The sequence below is a fragment of the Lithobates pipiens genome, unplaced genomic scaffold (assembly GCF_037356315.1).
Source record: "Lithobates pipiens isolate NorthernLeopardFrog02 unplaced genomic scaffold, aLitPip1_a1.2 Scaffold_44, whole genome shotgun sequence".
Classification (NCBI taxonomy): Eukaryota; Metazoa; Chordata; class Amphibia; order Anura; family Ranidae; genus Lithobates; species Lithobates pipiens.
The window spans coordinates 1099924-1121656 of NW_027507870.1; the positions used below are offsets into that span (position 1 = coordinate 1099924).

Genomic DNA, 21733 nt, shown 5'->3' on the forward strand with positions numbered 1-21733 from the left:
CATGACCGATACAGAATAAGTTATAAAAGCGCACCTCCATTATATACATGGAATAACCAAATATAGTAATAGATGTGACAAATAATACAGTATAGGCAACAACTTTGAATCTATGACTTCTTGGTTGTTGCGATAAATTAATAAAAAGAACATAATTAATGCAGTATTTCAAAAATGAATGCTAGTTGGAATTGGGGTACCAGAATGCATGGCAACTTTTAGCTCTACGCGTTTCGCGGCTTACTGCCGCTCATCAGGAGAAAACTCGTGATTGGTCTGAAAATACAGAGTAGTAGTAAATTAGTTTTTGCAGTGATGGAGCATAGGGAGGTTGAAAAACCCACCTAGTGGTCACTTACACATAGCCATGTAGTCAAAGGCGCAGTCTCGAAAGCCACCAGGCACCCAAAGCGATGGTACGGGAGCTGAGGAGGCCCATCCGGCGGCAAAGAGGCCCACAGAATGCACACACAGGCAATCACCGGGACAACCAGGGGCGTTTGATAAGTGGGAACGAAATCAGCGTGTAAATATGAGCCTAATGGGTGAGAAAATACATAATAAGAAATACAGGTGTTATGTAAAATATATGGGGGAAAAGTGCAATGAAAAGAAGTAGGATGGGTATATGTGAGTGTAGGAAAGGTTGGCAGAGGGAGGGGGGGGGGGGGAAGGGGTGGCCAATATATAGCATGACCCAATCTGAATAACAAGTGACAGAGTGATAGTGAAAGGAAAATGAAAAGAAAAAGGGACACTAAGACTATTAGTGCAAAGATACCTTGTGTGTAGAGAGAACACGGAAACAAGGGGTAGCAATATATGGTAAGTGATTAGCCCCGGCTGTTCCGGTCCCGCCTGCCGCCGCAAACCACGGACACAGCAACACCGCCGCCAGAAGGCCCCCAACGTCACACACTCAGAGACACAGAGGGGAGGAGTGGAGAACGCGGGACCTGGGATACATAAACACTCCGAGCCAGCGTCCCCACCCACACTCCAGGTCACATCTATTACTATATTTGGTTATTCCATGTATATAATGGAGGTGCGCTTTTATAACTTATTCTGTATCGGTCATGATGATTGTATAAAGCAAAATGTTAATGTCAATAATGTGTCTGTCCGCGCATCTCTCCAATATACATGTAATCATGTCTTGCTAGAAAAACGAATAATACATTTTTCCTTTTTTAACCAATTTGTCTTTTTTTAACCCCGTACTTCATATAAAGTCCCGCTCAGCTCTTGTTTTTAATTTTGTGCCTTATAGTACATAATAGTTTATTTCTAGATTCCATTCTCAGCTTCTTCCAGGACCTTATATGCTTCATCACCATCAACATCTTCTGTAGAAATATTTGTTCTTTTCTTTTCTCTCTTCTCCTGAAATAGAAATAAGAAAACATCAAAAAATAACAAAATCAACACAAATGATACCATTGCTGATGTGCACAGACTCCAAGACCATGGGTTATGTAGCCATGCTTTGTTAAATTCGGTATGCAATGCAGGGAGAACTAAGCAATGTACTGTTATTAAGTAAGTGGCTCCCTCTAGTGGTCGGCTCATTCAATGTGAATAGGACTTGTTTGTTTTAACATGAGAGCATGGAGGAAAGCCTATGCAGGAAGTGACTTAAATGTTTTATGGAAGAGACTTACTTACCCATAGTGCCTCACTTACCTACCCAGGAGGCCAATCTGGAGAATGGCATGCTGGGTAGTGAAATAAAAAGGTCAGCGCAGCCAGGTTTTAGGCCTCTTCCGCCTGGGACGCGAGACCTGCCCGCAGGGACCTGTGGGTGTGTGTTTGGAAGAGCCGCGGCCTGCTGGGTGCAGAACGGAACGAAAGCCACAAAGTGGAGAAGTTTACACCACAGTGTGCTGGATCAGCAGCGTGATCGGAAACGGATGATTCAGAACACCTGATGGAGGGTTTCCCAGTCAACTTGCAGAGCGGTACAGCATGACGGCGCTGGCTGGAAGCGGGACTGAGATCACGGTAGTGGAGCATTCTAGCTGTCCAAGCCTGTTGTGGTGAGAGGGCTGTTGCCCAAGATTTATATAATACTTAACTACACGGTGCAGACTACTTCAGAGTGTTGCTGAGACCTGCATTTCTACAGAGCGGTCTCACTTACATAGACTGTGCTTAACCGGGCCTCAAAGCCTGCGCTCCACTAACTACTGAGTGACACACCAGTTGTAATTTATTATAGAAGAAGAAGTTATAAGCATGTTGCCTACCCAAGGCTGGGCTTTCTGTTAGTGAACACTGATCTCTGCTCCAATCACATGGAGCAGATATCAGCGTCACTTGTTGCTAGGCAGAATGGGGAAATGCTGTTTACAACGGCATCTCCCCGTTCAGCTGCCCCGTGAGACGATCGCAGGTATCCCCACGGCGATCAAGGCCGCGGGACCCGCGACCGGACTCACGGGGGTCCCGACCGGCACGCGATGGCAGGGCGGCATATAAAAATGGACATACATGTATGCCAATATGCCTGCCCGTGCCATTCTGCCGACGTACATCGGCGTGCGCCGGTCGGGAACTGGTTAATGAGCTAGCTGAAGAAAGAAGACAAGAGACTTATCATCTAGTACAGGGATCTTCAAACTACGGCCCTCCAGCTTTTGAGGCATTGTAAAAACTCTGACATTCACAGACATGCCTAGGCATGATGGGAATTGTAGTTCCAGAACAACTGGAGAGCCGTAGTTTGAAGACCCTTGATCTAATATAAGGACTTTCATACTGCAGTGTGCACAGGTGGCGGTATTGCAATCTGGGGGGGGGCCCTTAAGTATATGTACCATAACACATTAATATCTAGTACTGTAGTAGATTACAGGTTGTATGTGTTTGTGTGGCTGTGTCAGTAGTGGGAAAGTGCCCCGTGTCAAGGTTTTACCATACTGAGCACCAGTCCCACTTTTGAGACACGCCCCCACGGGCTATTTCTTTGATTGTTCAGTTTGAACATTTACTAATATCTTCATTGCAACTGTTTTGTAACTTTGGATGTAAGAACTATTGTCGTGCTTCCTACTTTAACACAGTTATTTCAGTAAACTGTTTATGTTATTCAACTAGAACTTGTGTATGACTCTTGCTGATAGCATTGAATAGCAACATGGAACCCGAGGTGTCAGAGGTAAGGGAAGACCCGAGGAGTCGGGATAGTCAGTGGGGGATAGAACTAACCTGCCATGCAGCTCGTTGGCAAGTGTACCTTAAAGACCCACACCTTACGAGGGTACCGCTATAGTTATATGCGGCTACCTTCAAGTGATTGGACGCCGGCAGAAAACAAAGCTGAGTCCCCAATATTAACATTGCCACTCTTGGCTAGCTTCGGTTTTGTAGCAAGCAATAGGGAGATCATTCAGAACAGAGGGGATCATCCTGTGTTGTATATTGCACTCCAATCTTCTTTACCATGGGGTGTCCATACACAGTCCAGCTGCAGGGTTGGTGACACGGCAAACAATTGCCAACAAGTCCCTATAACAAATGGTTCAAGAAGGGTTCAGCAGGAGAGCAGCTTGCAGCACTTTATGGCCGAAACTATCATCAGAGGAGGCCTCAACATCCACCTAGTATAACGTAACAAACATATGAAGAGAAGGCCAAGTGTAGCCTTCCACATCTGAGAAACAGGGTGTGCATTAACAAGAAATGGGAGAACCTTTTCCTTCAGACCATAGGGTTGAATGATAACTTGTCTAGTCCACCTAGTAATGGTGGAATATAAAAGCAGGGAGCCACTTTCAGGAGAGCAAGCTGGACTATGTACTTATGTACAGTAGCTGATACGTCTGAGGAGAGCAACCCTTTTGTGTGTACCCAAGCAGGGGGCAGTGTGACTGGTGGGGGGCCAGTGGGGCAGGAGGGAGGCAGTAAGACAGGTGAGGGGCAGCAGGACAGCAGGGGGCAACATGAAAGATGGGGGCAGTGATACAAGTAGGGGAAGTGTGACATGTAGGGGGCAACGTCACAGTGCGGGGGACATAGAAGGGGGGTACTGTCACAGAAGGGAGGCAGTGTCACAGAAGGGGGGCAGTGAGACAGGGGGGCAGAATTGTCACTTGAAGAGAAAAAATCTCCTGAGCACATGGGAAGGAGAGCAAGCTGGGTAATGGACCAATGTAGCTGTCACCTCTGAGGAGAGCAACCCTTTTGTGGGTACCCAGGCGGGGCCCCACCATAGATCAAGTGAGAGGTATGGACTGGCAGCCTGGGGCTAGAGAGTAAAGGGTTATGCTGCAAAATATCTGTAAGGCCGCGTACACACGCGCGGACTGTTTGCCCAACCTTGTTCGTCAAACAGTTTCGGCAAACAGTCCGCTCAAAATTTGCATGAGCGGACTTGCCCACACACGAGCGGACTGTTTCAACGAACTGTTTGCCAAACAGTCCGCTCAACTTTTGAAATGAACGGACTCGCCCACGTAAGGAGGAGGCAAATCCGCCCATTTCGAGCGCGTGTACAGGTAGGCGGGGCCCGCGAAGGAGACGTCGCGGGCTCCGCCGCCTGGAATGGGCTTAAAGGGGAACCCCAACGCCGAAAAAAATCGGCGTGGGGGTTCCCCCAAAGTCCACACCAGACCCTTGTCCGAGCACGCTACCCGGCCGGCCAGGAAAGGGGGGCGAGCGAGCGCGCCCCCCCTTCTGAGCCGTACCAGGCCGCGTGCCCTCAACATGGGGGGGTGCCTTGGGGAAGGGGGGGCCGCGCGGCCCCCCCACCCCAAAGCACCTTGTCCCCATGTTGATGAGGACAAGGGCCTCTTCCCGACAACCCTGGCCGTTGGTTGTCGGGGTCTGCGGGCGGGGGGCTTATCGGAATCCGGGAGCCCCCTTTAAGAAGGGGCCCCCGGATACCGGCCCCCCACCCTATGTGAATGAGTATGGGGTACAATGTACCCCTACCCATTCACCTGTGAAATAAAGTACAAAAAAAAACACAACACAGGGGAAAAAATATTTTATTGCACAGCTCCGGGGGTCTTCCGTCTTCGGGGGTCTTCTCGCCGGACTCCTCCGCTATGTGTGTGTAGCTCTTTTACTAGCGGAGGAGTCCGGCTTTCTTCCTCCCCACCGCCGGCCTCTTCTCCCGACTTCGGGGGTCTTGTCCCCCTCTTCGGTTCTTCTGCCGGGCCACCGCGCCTTCTTGTAGCTCTTTTACAGGCGGTGGCCCGGTCTTCTGTCGCCGCTGTCGTCGCCGCCGCCGCCGCCGCCTTCCGTTCTTGTTCTTCTTCTTGTTCTTCTGCTTCTTCTCCTGGAGATGTTGACTCGACGAGCTCTCCGGCCGGAATGCCAGAGCCGCGCTGTGCGGCCACTTATATAGTGACAATGGGGCGGTGTCACATGGTATATGTCACATGGGTTGGTCACATGGTGACCCCGCCCCCTTACGATGTCATAGTCCCCATGTGACATCAACCCATGTGACATATACCATGTGACACCGCTCCATTGTCACTATATAAGTGGCCGCACAGCGCGGCTCTGGCATTCCGGCCGGAGAGCTCGTCGAGTCAACATCTCCAGGAGAAGAAGCAGAAGAACAAGAAGAAGAACAAGAACGGAAGGCGGCGGCGGCGGCGACGACAGCGGCGACAGCGGCGACAGAAGACCGGGCCACCGCCTGTAAAAGAGCTACAAGAAGGCGCGGTGGCCCGGCAGAAGAACCGAAGGCGGCGACAGAAGAACGGAAGGCAGCGGCGACAGAAGACCGGGCCACCGCCTGTAAAAGAGCTACAAGAAGGCGCGGTGGCCCGGCAGAAGAACCGAAGAGGGGAACAAGACCCCCGAAGTCGGGAGAAGAGGCCGGCGGCGGGGAGGAAGAAAGCCGGACTCCTCCGCTAGTAAAAGAGCTACACACACATAGCGGAGGAGTCCGGCGAGAAGACCCCCGAAGACGGAAGACCCCCGGAGCTGTGCAATAAAATATTTTTTCCCCTGTGTTGTGTTTTTTTTTGTACTTTATTTCACAGGTGAATGGGTAGGGGTACATTGTACCCCATACTCATTCACATAGGGTGGGGGGCCGGTATCCGGGGGCCCCCTTCTTAAAGGGGGCTCCCGGATTCCGATAAGCCCCCCGCCCGCAGACCCCGACAACCAACGGCCAGGGTTGTCGGGAAGAGGCCCTTGTCCTCATCAACATGGGGACAAGGTGCTTTGGGGTGGGGGGGCCCCCTTCCCCAAGGCACCCCCCCATATTGAGGGCACGCGGCCTGGTACGGCTCAGGAGGGGGGGCGCGCTGGCTCGCCCCCCTTTCCAGGCCGGCCGGGTAGCGTGCTCGGACAAGGGTCTGGTGTGGACTTTGGGGGAACCCCCACGCCGATTTTTTTCGGCGTTGGGGTTCCCCTTTAAGCCCATTCCAGGCGGCGGAGCCCGCAACGTCTCCTTCGCGGGCCCCGCCTACCTGTACACGCGCTCGAAATGGGCGGACTTTCCGAGCGGGAACAGTCCGCTCATTTCGAAAGTACAGCGGACAGGCCCACACACGGGCGGACTGTTCGCTCAAACACAGTTTCAGCGGACAGTTTTTCGGAATTTCCGAAAGACTTTGTCCGTCCAACTGTCCGCTGAAACTGTCCGCTGAAAGCCCACACACGAGCGGACTGTCCGCCCAAACACTGTTCAGCGGACAAGGTTGGGCGAACAGTCCGCCCGTGTGTACGTGGCCTCAGAGACTGTATGAGCTGTCCGTCTTTGCAAAAATTCTTCAGTAAAAGTTCTGTTAACTGTTGAATTGCCTGGTCTGAAGTACTTTCTACATAGGGGTACATGTAGGGCATATCTCGAACAGGCTTGTACAAAGGGGATGAAGAGGCAATGTAAGAGGGCCACCATGCAAGAGTTAAATTATGCAGAGAAGCTGGTGGGAGATGAGGCTATATTGCCATTGCCACAGGTAACCAGTGCAGGGGTGCAGAATGGGTTAGCAACCAGCCAGCAGGAGGTTGGTACCTGGCATGAGAGATGGTAACCCAGGTAGTGAGGGGGTTGGTGAGCTTGACCCCCTCCGTAGCATTCGGTATCACACATACGAGACTGACATCGTGGCTCAGGAGACCTAGGGACCTAGTCTGAAGGTATGCAAAACAAGAGGCATTAGGAAATAGATCCAAGAGTTCTGGGCAAAGAGTTCCGCACTGTCACTGGGAATAAGGAGACGAGCTATACCTGTGCGAGGGACAGGCTCCACAGTGTCCCCTTGGAAATTGCTGCATTCGTTGAAGGAATTGTACAGTGACATGGGAGAAGTGCTTAACTGTTCAGTGTCTTATGCCACGTACACACAATCGAATTGTCCGGCGTACTTAGTCCGGCAAACAATCCGGCGGATAGTCCGGCGGACTTTCTACCGAACGGACTTGGTCACACACGGACACACAGAAAGTCCGGCGTTTGCTAGCGCGGTGACGTACAGCACGTACGATGGGACTAGAAAAAGGAAGTTCAATAGCCAGTAGCCAATAGCTTCCTTTTCGTACTTGCTTCTGAGCATTCTTAGTCCGTCGGACTAGCACACTTACGAACGTATTGTCCGCTGAAACCCAAGTCCGGCGGAAAGATTGGACTGCAAAAATACTTTCTAAGTCCACCGGACTTTACGCTGAGAAAGTCCGCTGAAGCCCACACAATATACCCATAACAATGAACCTTGGGGTACACCATTAATAACACTGAACCTTGAGGTGGACCACTAATAACACTGAACGTTGGGGTACCCCAATAATAACACTGAACCTTGGGGTACACAACTAATAACACTGAACCTTGGGGTACACCACTAATAACAATGAACCTTGGGGTACCCCCACTAATAACACTGAACCTTGGGGTACCCCAACATTAACACTGAACCTTGGGGTAGACAACTAATAACACTGAACCTTGGGGTACCCCACTAATAACACTGAACCTTGGGGTACACCATTAATAACACTGAACCTTGAGGTACACCACTAATAACACTGAACCTTGGGGTACCCCAATAATAACACTGAGCCTTGGGGTACCCCAATATTAACACTGAACCTTGGGGTACACAACTAATAACACTGAACCTTGGGGTACCCCACTAATAACACTGAACCTGGGAGTACACCATTAATAACACTGAACCTTGAGGTACACCACCAATAACACTGAACCTTGGGGTACCCCAATAATAACACTGAGCCTTGGGGTACACAACTAATAACACGGAACCTTGGGGTGCACCTCTAATAACACTGAACCTTGGGGTACACCACTAATAACACTGAACCTTGGGGTACACCTCTAATAAAACTGAACCTTGGGGTACACCACTAATAACACTGAACCTTGGGGTACACCTCTAATAAAACTGAACTTTGGGGTACACCACTAATAACACTGAACCTTGGGGTACACCACTAATAACACTGAACCTTGGGGTACACTGCAAATAACACTGAACCTTGGGGTACACCACTAATAATCTAAGACTATTCAGAGTAAGAATCATTAACTATTACTACTTTACTGATCTATGTGTTACTTTGTATAAAGTGCGATAAGTCAGATACTCACCACCGTACTTCCCCTTCCCATCCAGGGGGTCAGCGGGATCACAGCGAGACCCACCAGAACCAGAAATTTCACACTCAGCATGGTGATAATGATCCCCAGAGAAGGAAGTGACAACACGCTGGAATCAGGGGACACAAAGAAGATACAGAACAACGTCAGAGGATGTATTCGGACACCCCACATCTCCAAGCCTCTTATAAAGCTGAGAACAGAGGTCATGTGATCACTTAACCACTTAAGGACCGGGCCTATTTTTCAGACTCAGTGTTTACAAGTTAAAATATTTTTTTTTATTAGAAAATGACTTAGAACCCCCTAAATATTATATATATATATATATATATATATATATATATATATATATATATATATATATATATATATATATATATATATATATATATATATATATATATATATATATATTTTTTTTTTTTTTTTTTTTTTTTTTTCTAACACCCTAGAGAATAAAATGACGGTTGTTGCAATACTTTATGTCACACCATATTTGCACAGCAGTCTTAAAAGTGCACTTTTTAACCACTTCAGCCCCGGACCAATAAACACCTTAAGGACCAGAGGTCTTTTTCCAATTTCGCACTGCGCTGCTTTAACTGGTAATTGCGCGGTCATGCAATATTGCACCCAAATGAAATTTGCGTCCTTTTCTTCCCACAAATAGAGCTTTCTTTTGATGGTATTTGATTGCCTCTGCGATTTTTTTTTTTTGCGATATAAATGGAAAAAGAGCGAAAATTTTGAAAAAAAAAGATATTTTCTTCTTTTTGTTATAAGAAAAATCGAATAAACTACATTTTAGTCATACATTGAGAGTAAAATTTATTCAGCCACATGTCTTTAGTAAAAAAAATGTCAATAAGCGTATATTTTTTGGTTTGCGCAAAAGTTATAGCGTCTACAAACTAGAGTACATTTTCTGGAATTTACACAGCTTTTAATTTATGACAGCCGATCTCATTTCTTGAGGTGCTAAAATGGCAGGGCAGTACAAATCCCTCCCAAATGACCCCATTTTGGAAAGTAGACACCCCAAGGAAATTGCTGATGGGTATGTTGAGCCCATTGAATATTTTTTTTTTTTGTCCTAAGGGATTGAATAATGACAAAAAAAAAAAACTTTTTTGGGAGTCTAGTCGCGCACGGCACCCCGAAAACCAATCACCACCTTCAGGATTTCTAAGGGTGCAAATTTTTGATTTAACTCCTCACTACCTATCACAGTTTCGAAGGCCATAAAATGCCAAAATAGCACAAAACCCCCCAAAATGACCCCATTTTGGAAAGTAGACACCCCAAGCTATTTACTGAGAGGCATGTTGAGTCCATGGAATATTTTATATTTTGCCACAAGTTGCGGGAATATTACAAACTTTTTTTTTTTTGCACAAAGTTGTCACTAAATGATATATTGCTCACACATGCTATGGGCATATGTGAAATGACACCCCAAAATACATTCTGCTGCTTCTCCTGAGTACGGGGATACCACATGTGTGGGACTTTTTGGGAGTCTAGTCGCGCACGGCACCCGAAAACCAATCACCACCTTCAGGATTTCTAAGGGTGCAAATTTTTGATTTAACTCCTCACTACCTATCACAGTTTCGAAGGCCATAAAATGCCAAAATAGCACAAAACCCCCCCAAATGACCCCATTTTGGAAAGTAGACACCCCAAGCTATTTACTGAGAGGCATGTTGAGTCCATGGAATATTTTATATTTTGCCAAAAGTTGCGGGAAGATTACAAACTTTTTTTTTTTTTTGCACAAAGTTGTCACTAAATGATATATTGCTCACACATGCTATATAAATTCTGCTGCTTCTCCCGAGTACGGGGATACCACATGTGGGGGACTTTTTGGGAGCCTAGCCACGTACGGGACCCCGAAAACCAAGCACTGCCTTCCGGATTTAAATATAAAATGCTACCAAAAAACCTGTTAGCGATGGCAGGGATCAGGCCTGACTCTGCGAACGCTGCAGTTATGTGTTTAGTGTTTTGTAAGTGACAGTGATCGATCGATACTGCACTTGGGTGGGCTGGGCAGAGGGGCAAAACGCAGGTGCTAGCAGGTATCTGGGCTGATCCCGCTAACAATGCGTTTTTTTGGAACCCTAAACTGCTGGGGACGCTAGTATAGATCTGATCAGATCAGATATTGATCTGTTCAGATTCTATAGCACTACGGGAGGTGTATGCTTTGCGTGTGGGTGTTAGCGGTACTGGCACTAACCTAGCACTGCCTGGGGCGACGCAGACCCTGACCCTAAAACCTAATTGATATCACCCGCCGGGTGATCAGGGGGTTAAACCTTTATTGGGTAATAAATGGTGGGTGCCCTGATGCTATAAAAAACAAACTAACCAGAGTCACCCGTAACACTTATACGGTGATCAGTGGTGAAAGGGTTAACTAGGGGCAATCAGGGGGTTCAAATTTTTATTAGGTAGTATATGGGGGTCCCTGGCGCTATATAAAAACCTGACGGGGAACCTAAATAACTAACTGGCTAACCAGCGTCACCAGTGACACTTATACTGTGATCGCTGGTGAAAGGGGGTGAAAGGGTTAACTAGCAGCAATCAGGGGGTTAAAACCATTATTGGGTAGTATATCGGGGTACCTAGCGCTATAAAAACCTGGCGGTGAACCTAAAAAAATAACTAGCTACCTAGCGACACTAGCGACACTGATGCAGCGATCAGAAAAATGATCGCTTAGTGACACTGGCAAAAGGGGGTGAAAGGGTTAACTAGCGGCAATCAGGTGGTTAAAACCATTTACATATATGCACAAAGGTTTTACCTTTTATTTATATTTTAACCTCCGTAAAAATTTACCCCCCTTCATGACCAGGCCATTTATTGCTATTTGGCACTGCACTACTTAAACTTGTAATTGCTCAGTCATGCAGCCCTGTGACCAAAATACATTTATATATTTTTTTTCACACAAATAGAACTTTCTTTGGGGGGTATTTGATCAACACTCGTTTTTTTTTGTTTTTTTTTAATTAACGAAAAAGGACCAAAAAGGAAAAAAAAATGTCTGCCTTCTGTTATAAATCATAGCCAATAAAATCACATTTCTTGATTAGTTTAGGCCAAAATGAATTCTGCTACATGTCTTTGGTGGAAAAAAAAGCTCAAAAAACTGTATATTAATTAGTTTGTGTGAAAGTTATAGCGTCTACAAACTATGGTATATATACTGGCATTTATGTATCTATACGGAAAATGACGCAGCTATGGCGCTATACTGGTGATTAGCGATTTATAGTGTGACTGTGATAGTGTGCTGGCCAAACTGGTGCTAACAGACACTGACTGCGAGGGACACCGACACTGATGTCACATGTATGTACGAATCATCCTGTACTGGAAAAATAACCTCTAAAAAGAGTAGTCAAATGAGTTTGTGTATATATATGATTCTAAATTGATTTTTGATGTGATTATTATTTAAAAAAAAAAAACTCTTTAATAGAAGGCTTGCACCTCTAATGGGCAGCATCCCCTGAAGAAGCCCAGAATATGGGCGAAACATGTTGGAAACTCCATTCTAAAGTGCTGTATCCATAAAATTGTATTGTATGGTACTCTCCATAATTGTTTTTTAACATTTTTTTAATTGTTTTTAAATAAAACCTTTTATACTATATCTTGAGAGCACTGTTTCATATTAGTTATATATATATATATATATATATAGTGGGGATCGAAAGTTTGGGCACCCCAGGTAAAAAATGTGTATTAATGTGCATAACGATACCAAGGAAAGATTGAAAAATCTCCAAATGGCGTCATATTACAGATTAGACATTCTTATAATATGTCAAAAAAAGTTAGATTTTATTTCCATCATTTACACATTACAGAAAACAAAAAAATGGTGTCTGCAAAAGTTTGGGCACCCTGCAGAATTTATAGCCTGCACTGCCCCCTTTGCAAAGCTGAGACCTGCCAGTGTCATGGATTGTTCTCAATCATCGTCTGGGAAGACCAGGTGATGTCAATCTCAAAGGTTTTAAATGGCCAGACTCATCTGACCTTGCCCCAACAATCAGCACCATGGGCTCTTCTAAGCAGTTGTCTAGAAAACTGAAACTGAAAATAGTTGACGCTCACAAAGCTGCAGAAGGCTATAAGAAGATAGCAAAGGGTTTTCAGATGTCAATATCCTCTGTTCGGAATGTAATTAAGAAATGGCAGTCATCAGGAACAGTGGAAGTTAAAGCAAGATCTGGAAGACCAAGAAAAATATCAGACAGAACAGTTCGCAGGATTGTGAGAAAAGCAATTCAAAACCCACGTTTGACTGCACGATCCCTCCAGAAAGATCTGGCAGACACTGGAGTTGTGGTCCACTATTCCACTATAAAGAGATACTTGTACAAATATGGTCTTCATGGAAGAGTCATCAGAAGAAAACCTCTTCTACATCCTCACCACAAAAATCAGCGTTTGAACTTTGCAAATGAACATATAGACAAGCCTGAGGCATTTTGGAAACAAGTTCTGTGGACCGATGAGGTTAAAATATAACTTTTTGGCCGGAGCAAAGGTACGTTTGGAGAAGAAAGGGCACAGAATTTAATGAAAAGAACCTCTGTCCAACTGTTAAGCATGGGGGTGGATCAATCTGTGCTTTGGGGTTGTATTGCAGCCAGTGGCACAGGGAACATTTCACGAGTAGAAGGAAAAATGGATTCAATAAAATTTCAGCAAATTTTGGATGGTAACTTGATGCCATCTGTGAAAAAGCTGAAGTTAAAGAGAGGATGGCTTCTACAAATGGATAATGATCCTAAACACGCCTCAAAATCCACGGGGGATTACATCAAGAGGCATAAACTGAAGGTTTTGCCATGGCCTTCACAATCTCCTGACCTCAACATTATTGAAAATCTATGGATAGACCTTAAAAGAACAGTGAGTGACAGACAGCCCAGAAATCTCAAAGAACTGGAACACTTTTGTAAGGAAGAATGGGCAAAGATACCTCAAACAAGAATTGAAAGACTCTCGGCTGGCTACAAAAAGCGTTTAGAAGCTGTGATACTTGCCAAAGGGGGCAGTACAAGATATTAACTCTGCAGGGTGCCCAAACTTTTGCAGATGCCATTTTTTTGTTTTCTGTAATTTTGAAAGTGTAAATGATGGAAATAAAATCTAACTTTTTTTGACATATTATAAGAATGTCTGATCTGTAATTTGATGTCATTTGCAGATTTTTCCATCTTTCCTTGGCTTCGTTATGCACATTAATACACATTTTTACCTGGGGTGCCCAAACTTTTAACCCCCACTGTATATATGTATGTATGCACATGTATGTAGGAATCATCCTGTACTGAAAAAATAACCTCTAATGCCCCGTGCACACGAGCGGATTTTCTTTCGGAAAAATCTTGGATGATTTTTCCGGCGGAATTCCGCTCAAGCTTGTCTTGCATACACACGGGTCACACAAAATTTTGCTGAACTTTTGACCGTCAAGAACGCGGTGACGTACAACACTATGACGAGCCGAGAAAATGAAGTTCGATGCTTCCGAACATGCGTCAAATTGTTTCCGAGCATACGTAGGAATTTTGCACGTTGAAATTGGTACAGACGGTCGGAATCGCAGATCGAAACTTTTTCCAACCGAAAAATTGAGAACCTGCTCTCAATCTTTTGCTGGCTGGAATTCCCCCAGCAAAAGTCCGATGGAGCATACACATGGTCACATTTTCCGACCAAAAGCTTCCATCTGACTTTTGCTGGCGGAATTTCCGATCGTGTGTACGCGGCATAAGAGAAGTAATTAAATTAATGTGTGTGTGTGTGTATATATATATATATATATATATATATATATATATATATACTGTATATATATAATTCTAAATTGATTTTTGATGTGATTTTTATGTCTAAAATTCTCTTTAATAGAAGGCTTGTACCTCTAATGGATAGAATCCCCGGAAGAAGCCCGGAATATGGGTGAAACATGTTGGAAACTCCATCCTAAAGTGCCTTATCCATAAAACTGTATTGTATCATACTCGCCATAATTGTTTAACAATTTTCTAAATTGTTTTTACATAAAACGTTTTATACTGTATCTTGAGATCACTATTTCTTATACAGTATATACATATTTTCTTGCGCCTTAAAATCCCACAAAATCCTTCTATATCTATTTAACTAAGGGATGTGGTGCTAAAAAACATGTTGGTATGCCCGTGGTTATAAAGTCCTTTGTATATGAATTAGTTTGTGTGAAAGTTATATATATATACGGGTGACCCCGTCCCCCTATGACGTCACGGGGAAAGCCATAGGAAAGTCCCCGTGCGTCAGAGGGGGCGGGGTCACTGGGTGGCCCTGCCCTCTGTTATATAAGAACTGTCAGAAGAAGAGAAGCGTCACACAGCGGGAGCCTTCCATGGATGCGGAGCGGCCCAAGAACGAAGCGGGGAAGAAGACGCCACGGAGGAAGATGCCAGATGAGAACACTGGAGTAAGAAACAGAGGATTGGAGGAAGAAGCAGAGGAAGAAGAAGATGGAGGAAGAAACCCCAAGGAAGAAGGAAGGAAGAAGACCTGAAGAAGATGGAAAGAAGAAGACTTTAAATAAAGGAATTGTCAAAAACTGGCTCTTGTCATTTTTAACATTTTTGTTTCAATTAGAATTTATTAAAGAATTAGCCAGTTACAATACAAATATAACAATACATAATAATCGCAAATACAATTGCCTGTGTGTACAATAGGTTAGCAATAGCGTTACAGACTCATACTTTTAGTCCTCTTGTTTGCATATACACAGATTGACAGGAGATCCCATTAAACTAATAAGCCCCTCCAAAAGATGGAAAGACCTCTTGGTACATTCCCATTCCCAAAGCGTCAATAGGACCTAAACATATATATCAATGGATTGTAAAAGCCTGTCCCGGCATGTCTGCATTATAACTTTATACCACTCTAAATACACCCTGTTACCTATCATACAAAAGCCAAATGTGACTAATGGATATAAAAAAAAAGAGGTGACAGCCTATCTCAAGGCTAGCACCTTAAAAAAAAAAGGAGAGAAAGGGGAAAAAAAAAAAAAAAAGATAAATAATGCAGTTGTCCCTAAGGAACAAGCGGGCATTACTAGCCCAAACACACACCGCCCCCTCCACCTCATGTTTGTATCAGAGAGACGTATACAGAGGAATAGCTAAACACTACCCAAGGTCGCCATACAACTATATATTTGCCCGTGCTTTCATGGGCTATAGCCCTAATTTCTTCCATTTTGTGCAAGTATCCTATCTCTCCCAGCCATTCCATAATTGAGGGAGTCGTAGTGTTCCTCCAATATCTCGGTATCACTGTCTTGGCGGCAGTTAGTAGGAATCTGATCAGCGATTTTTTATATTCTCTCATTGAAAGGTCAGTGATGTGTAATAGACAACATTTAGCGTCTAGGGGGATCTGTGTATCAGTTATTTGTTGTATAATACTAATCACTTGGGCCCAATATGGTCTGATTAGGTCACACTCCCACCATATATGTTGTAAAGTGCCCTTAGCTTGATTACAACGCCAACATAGGTCTGGAACAGCGGGGAACCACTTATGCAATTTAATTGGCGTATTATACCAATTCGTCAAAAGTTTAAAAGAAGTTTCCTGTAATCTAGTGCTAATTGCACATTTATGAGCAAATACACATGCCTGTAGCCATTGATCGTTTGTAAATGATGCATTTAATGCTGCTTCCCAGAAAAGCTTATGTTTATTAGGTTCTAGACGTGCTGCGGATTGTAACCAAGCATACGTGAGAGAGATATTTTTCGTAGAAGCGTTAGCACGAAGGCAAACCGCCTCAAAAGGCGTTAATGGTCGTATAAAATGTTTGAGCCTCCGTGGGCTCAAAATATAATCATGTATTTGTCTATACGTCCAATGTCCCAAAACGGTTAAGCCCAAAGTATGTTGTAAGTCCGTCATTGATTTAATCTTGTTACCCTCAAGACAATGAGTGGCTAATAAGGGCAGATTCCCACATATGAAGTGCCGGATAGGTTTATGCATGCCTGGTATAAAATCAGGATTATCTACTAACGGTGTTAATGGGCCAGGTGAAGTAGTCAAACCCGTCGTTTGAGACACTGTTTGTAATAGTCTTAAAGTGGTCCCTATAAGGGGATGTTGCTTATGCTGTTTAGGGCATAAGTCCCACGGAATCCAAGGGGAATATGTCACTGGAATGGGGCCTACATCGTTTTCAAGTTTCACCCAATCTTTATTATCCGCATGACAGGTCCAGTCAATCATTCTGGTAAGATGAGTGGCCTTATAATAATTTTTGAAGTTGGGGAATCCCATTCCCCCACTGCCTTTATCTCTAGTGAGTATTGTAAGGCTTATGCGTGGCTTTTTAGATGCCCATAAAAAGTGTCTAAAAATAGCATTCAATGACCGAAAAAAATTTGCAGGTAGCCATATGGGCAGAGTCTGAAAAAAATACAGAAATCTGGGCAGGATTGTCATTTTGACAATAGCTGCCCTACCGAACCAGGAGAAATGTTTGAGTGTCCATCTCTCCAGGTCTTTTTTCACGTTTTGTAACAGTGGTAAAAAATTTTGGCTATATATCTCATTTAAACTGGGAGTCAAATGAACTCCTAAGTATTTAAGAGAGCGGGATTCCCACTTAAATTTACAGTTGCGTAAAACAGCCTCCCGCGTAGTCTCTTGTAGCGTAAGATTGAGGGCCTCAGATTTTTTATAATTAATTTTGAAATTCGCTATATAGCTGTAATGCTTAAATATAGTGCACAGATTGGGCATAGTAACATGCGGCTGAGTTATAAAAAACAATAGATCATCCGCATACGCAGCACACTTGTATTCCTTATCGCCTACGTGGAAGCCATGTATAGAGGATGATAAATTAACTGTGCGGATTAACGGTTCCAAGGTGAGTATAAACAGCAAGGGCGAAAGAGGACACCCTTGCCTAGTTCCATTCCGTATCTGCACCTTGTCTGACAGTGTCCCATTCACCTTAATTTGTGCCGTAGGGTTATAATAAATAGTTTTAATCCAGGATAGCATATGTGCTCTCAGACCTATATGAGAGCAAGTCGCATACAGGAAGTCCCACGACACACGGTCGAAGGCCTTCTCTGCATCTGTAGATAAGAGCATGCCTTCAAATTGTTCTGTTTGGGCCCTGTGTATAAGATTAAGGGCTTTAATCACGTTGTCTTTCGCCTCCCTACCAGGCATAAAACCTACCTGCTCGGGGCCTATAAGTTTATGCAACAATGGGCGCAGTCTGTTCGCCAGTATTTTCGTATAAATTTTTAGGTCCACATTCAATAAAGAAATCGGCCTATAGCTAGCACAATCTAGAGGGTCTTTATTAGGTTTAGGCAATACTGTAACATGCGCTCTCAGAAAATCTTCTGGTAACGTTTGTGGGTCTCGAAAGTGGTTAAATGTCTTAATCATGTATGGAATCAGTAATTCCGTAAAGGTTTTATAATAGTGGGCTGTTAAACCGTCCGGTCCAGGGCTTTTCCCCTTTTTTAATTCCTTAATAGCTGCGGTGAGTTCACCTTCAATTATCGGTTCTTCCAGCGACAGCGCTTCCTCCTCAGTAAGTTTGGGGAGTCCGCTGTCAGCCAGAAATTTATTAGTAATCTCTGCTGACGTCCCCCTTAAGTCGCTAGGTTTATGTAGCTGCGTTAAATTATACAAATTGGAGTAATATTCCTGAAATCTTTGCGCGATTTTTGCAGCATCCTGTATTGTCTGACCAGCACTGGTTTTAATTGCAGCAATATTCGTCGAAAATAATGTTTCTTTAAGGGCCTTCGCTAAAAGTTTGCCTGTTTTATCATTGTGTTCATAGAAGAACCCCTTCTTAAAGAAAAGGATCTTCTGTGCTTTAAGATTCAAATGGGCTTGTAATTTTTTCCTCAAATCTGATAAAGTTACTGCTGTGTCAGTTGCTAAGGATTGTTTATGCTTCCCCTCTAGGTCTCTAATAGTCTGTATAAGATCGTTAATCTCCCTCTCTGCAACCCTTTTTCTCGCGGCCCCCAGCCGTATGAGCTCCCCCCGCACCACGCATTTATGGGCCGCCCAAATTGTAAACGGCGACAGTTCTTCAGAGACATTTTCTGTAAAATATAATTTGATTATATCCGCTATTTTGTCAGTGTTGTCCTTATCCGTGAGCAGGGAGGGGTTTAATCTCCACGAGTGGGGGCCGCGGTGTATGTTCGTTTTGTGAAATTGCAACGATATAGGGGCGTGGTCAGAGAGGGTCTGCACACCTATTTTAGCAGATTTTATACGGGATATATCCCTTTGAGTAACAAAGATGTAGTCTATGCGTGTAAATTTATTATGTAAGGAAGAGAAGTATGTGTAATCCCTACCTGAGGGGTTTGCCAAACGCCAAGTATCTACTAAAGTAAGGGAAGCTAAAAGTGTCTTGATTTTACGCAACTTTTTATACGGAATGCTGGACCTGCCATCTGATGTATCCTGAAGGGGATTTAGCGCTAGATTGAAATCTCCCCCCAACACCACACATCCAGATGCAAATCCCTTCAGTTCATCTACCATATGTTGACAAAAAGTGACCTGTGCAGTGTTGGGGAAGTAGACGTTGGCCAAGGTAACCGGAGTTCCCGCCCAGATCCCTTTCAAAAATAGGTACCTTCCGGCAATGTCCGCCATCTGCTGGTGTAAAGTGAAATCAGCTTTTTTATGTATCAAAATTGTCACCCCCTTAGATTTGGCCTCGGGATTTGTTGCATGGAAAACATGTGGATAATGTCTATCATGCAATCTAGGAGTCTTGCCGGACCGGAAGTGGGTCTCCTGGAGAAACACCGCTGCCGGTTTCTGCTTGTGGAGTTCCCTAAGCACCGCCATTCGTTTCTCCAGTGTATTTAGACCCCTAACGTTATGGGAGATCACAAAAGCATGTTCATCTAACATAGAGTACGCCATATTAAATACAATAGCTAAATAAATACAAGAAGGGAGAAAAAAAAGATTAGATAAGAAACAACAGCAAAAAAAAAAAAAAAACATTTTTGACACTTTTTTTGTGAAATGGTAGGGATACTTTTATACCCCATTACCATTTCACATGGGGGGCGGGATCTGGGGGTCCCCTTGTTAAAGGGGGCTTCCAGATTCTGATAAGCCCCCTGCCCGCAGACCCCCACAACCACCGGCCAGGGTTGTGGGGATGAGGCCCTTGTCCCCATCAACATGGGGACAAGGTGCTTTGGAGGGCTACCCCAAAGCACCCTCCCAATGTTGAGGGCATGTGGCCTGGTATGGTTCAGGAGTGGAGCCGCTCTCTCGTCCCCCCCCCCTCTTTTCCTGCGGCCTGCCAGGTTGCGTGCTCGGATTCAGGTCTGGTATGGATTTTGAGGGGGACCGCCACGCCATTTTTTTATTTTTACATTTTGGACCCGGATCCCCGAACACTTTTTAGGACAATAACTTGCACATAACCCTTTAAAATTAGCACTTTTGATTATTCATGTTTGTGTCCCATAGACTTTAAAGGTGTTCGTGTGTTCGATCAATTTTTTTGCCTGTTCGCATGTTCTGATGCGAACCGAAGGGGGGGGGTGTTCGGCTCAACCCTACTAATTGGTTACATCGATCATGTGACTGCTGTAACAGTCAATCAGCCTCCCAGCATCTAAAAACCCCTTAAAGAGTGGGGAGGCCCAAGGGGTTAACACAGGGACTTGCGTTCTGAAGAATCTGCTTTTTTTTCTTAGAATAGGATTAACCACTTCAGCCCCGGAAGATTTGGCTGCTGAATGACCAGGCCATTTTTTGCGATTCTGCACTGTGTCAGTTTAACTGACAATTACGCTGTCGTGCGACGTTGTATCCAAATTAAATTGATGTCCTTTTTTTCCCACAAATAGAGCTTTATTTTGGTAGTATTTGATCACCTCTGCGGTTTTTATTTTTTGCGCTATAAACAAAAAAAGAGCGACAATTTTGCAAAAAAACACAATATTTTGTGCTATAATAAATATCCCCCTTTTTTTTTAAAAAAAAGCAAATTTTGTCTCAGTTCAGGCTGATACGTATTCTTCTACATATTTTTGGTAATAAAAATCACAATAAGCGTATATTGATTGGTTTGCGCAAAAGTTATTGCGTCTACAAAATAGGGGATAGATTTATGGCATTTTTATTATAATTTTTTTACTAGTAATGGCGGCGATCTGCAACATTATGGTGGACACATCGGACACTTTTGACACATTTTTGGGACCACTTACAATTATACAGCGATCTGTGCTATAAAAATGCACTGATTACTGTAAAAATGTCCCTGGCAGGGAAGGAGTTAACACTAGGGGGCGATCAAGGGGTTAAACAGATCCCAGTTCTCGGTGTGTCACGAACGATCGTGGGAGCCCGTCGCTCATCGCGCCCGCCGGGCACTCGCACCGGCTCGGGGGGCGAGCAGCAGGCGCCCGCCCCTAGTGGCCACAGGGCAAAGTGACGTAACATAACGTCGTTTCGCCCAGTAAAACTGTGGTGGCTGGTCAGCAAGCGGTTAATGTCTGCACCCCTCTTTGTTATTGCCCCCCCAATGTGTGCAATCTGTTATCAAATTCCCCCAATACAGGTTATTATTTCTGAAGACTGAAGTAGAGATTTTTGGACTTACATTGTGAAAGAGCCGTCTGTCCTCTCTGTGGTCAGAGCTGGAGAATAGAAAGGACATTTAGTCATCCATCAGATATATTATGAAGAAGTTGGGGTCAGCTTTCTTGATAAAGGGGACTTCAAGTTACATAGTAGGTGAGGTCGAAAAAAGACACAAGTCCATCAAGTCCAACCTACGTATGTGATCATATCTCCAAAACATTATAGTCTATGGAGTTAATGCTGCAGCAAGCTGTCAGAAACTTCAGACATGCAAAGGGATATGACCAGAGACTACGGGTTTGCTACAAGAGATGGTCAGAGGCCACCATGCTAAAGGAGCTGTTGGAGACTGGAGACATGTTTCAGAAGACCTAGACTGGAGACACGTTCCATGAGACTGCTACAAATCATCGCTGTTACATGGCAAACATA

General features: G+C 44.4%; 1 long non-coding RNA gene across 1 annotated transcript in view; it reads right to left on the reverse strand.

Moving 5' to 3' along the window:
• Positions 1-1261: 1261 nt before the first annotated feature.
• LOC143956851 (uncharacterized) overlaps positions 1262-21733 on the reverse strand; it is a 30884-nt gene continuing 10412 nt past the window's right edge. The window contains exons 2-4 of the long non-coding RNA XR_013269978.1: positions 21321-21357; positions 8579-8696; positions 1262-1386 (exon numbers count right to left, since the gene is read on the reverse strand). This is a non-coding gene — a long non-coding RNA (uncharacterized LOC143956851). The remainder of the gene's footprint in view (positions 1387-8578; positions 8697-21320; positions 21358-21733) is intronic.